Raw genomic sequence first — 2051 nt, 5'->3', positions numbered from 1 at the left:
ATAGATGGACCATTGGTCTGATCCAGTAAGACTATTCTTATGTTCTTAACATTTATCTACAGGAACCTCTGAGGTGGACACAGTCAAAGGAGACTAAATCCAAGCATGGTAACAGAAGACCCTCACCACCTGCCAAAAAATAAGAAAGTAAGTAAACTGGTAACAAAACAGTGAAAGATGACACCAGCTGGAGCCACGGTCATTCTTGAGTGTATAATGAAAAGCATAACAAGTAGACATTATAACATTCTTAGTCTTGATAACCATCCCTTTTTTAATAATTCCTAGCATCCTGTTTGCTTTTGTGGCCGCCACATTGGGCTGAAGGTTTCATCGTATTGTCTATGATGACACCCAGATCCTTTTCTTGGGCGCTAATCCCCGAGGTGGACCCTAGCATCCAGTAACTGTGATTCAGGTTATTCTTCCCAATGGGCATCTCTTCGCATTTGTCCACATTAAATTTCATCTGCCATTTGGACGCCCAGTCTTCCAATTTCCAAGGTCCGCCTGCAATTTTTCACAATCCGCATATGTTTTAACAACTTTGAACAGTTTAGTGTCATCTGCAAATTTATTCACCTCCCTTGTCGTTCCAATTTCCAGATCATTTATAATTAAGTTAAATAGCACCGGTCCTAGTACAGACAAAGGGAGGGGATAATGCCTCTTTTCACTCATTGGTTAGGTCTCTTCGAGAATGTTGTCCATTTGTTTCCAGAGGCTATGACTCTGAAAGGATATAGGCAAAATATGGGACTGACTATGGGAATGGTAGTATACTATTACTACTATTAATTATTTCTATAGCGCAGAATGGAAGCACGAGCTCTAGCATATAGGGTATGCAAACAATCAATAAACCATCCTGAGAAACCCATGTATGAAAGTGTCGAAAAAAGAAAAGACCACTCCACCTGGTCAAATGCTATTTGAGCATCCAAACTAGCCAAGAGTCCAGAAATCCCCTGCGATTGACCCGTCACCAACGCCATCGAAACCTTGCGAACATGCAGAACTGATTGTCGATCACGGACAAGCCTGTCTGCCAAGACCCGGGCAAAAATTTTAAGGTCAACATTAAGCAAGGAGATAGGGCGGTATGAATCAACAACATGAGGGTCTTTTCCTGGTTTCGGGATCAAGGTAATTAAAGCATCTGTAGTACCAAGAGGGAAGGAACCATCTTCCACACAGGAGTTAAAATATCACACCTCCTGTCCCAGAATGTGGCAAAGTAGTAATTTGTAGTATTCTGTCGTAAATCCATCAGGTCCAGGCGCTTTACAAATTGATAATAATTTAATGACCTAAGAACATAAGAACATAAGAACATAAGCAGTGCCTCCGCCGGGTCAGACCATAGGTCCATCCTGCCCGGCAGTCCGCTCCCGCGGCGGCCCAAACAGGTCACGACCTGTCTGCATCACCAGAAGTGGCTCCCTTGCCACCTTGGTTTCTCATTTAAGTCCTATCTTCCCATCGTAGTCCTAACCCTCCGGTCTTGCACATGCACGACCTGTTGGGTTTCTATACTTATTTATTACCTGGTTAGTTTTCTATACCTGTGTTACATCCCAGCACCTCTCTCAGTATCCCACGATCCCTTTATCCCTCAGGAATCCGTCCAATCCCTGTTTGAATCCCTGTACCGTACTCTGCCTGATCACTTCCTCCGGTAGCGCATTCCAAGTGTCCACGACCCTTTGGGTGAAAAAAAACTTCCTTGCATTTGTTTTGAACCTATCTCCCTTCAGTTTCTCCGAATGCCCCCTCGTACTTGTTGTCCCCTTCAGTCTGAAGAATCTGTCCCTATCCACCCTCTCTATGCCCCTCATGATCTTGAAGGTCTCTATCATATCTCCCCTGAGCCTCCTTTTTTCCAGAGAGAAGAGCCCCAGCCTATCCAATCTCTCGGCGTATGGGCAGTGTTCCAGCCCCTTTACCAGTTTCGTTGCTCTCCTTTGGACTCTCTCAAGTACTGCCATGTCCTTCTTGAGGTGCGGCGACCAATACTGAACGCAGTATTCCAGATGTGGACGCACCATCGC

The sequence above is a fragment of the Geotrypetes seraphini genome, chromosome 16, assembly GCF_902459505.1.
Source record: "Geotrypetes seraphini chromosome 16, aGeoSer1.1, whole genome shotgun sequence".
Classification (NCBI taxonomy): Eukaryota; Metazoa; Chordata; class Amphibia; order Gymnophiona; family Dermophiidae; genus Geotrypetes; species Geotrypetes seraphini.
Note: the sequence above shows the minus strand (reverse complement) of the source record.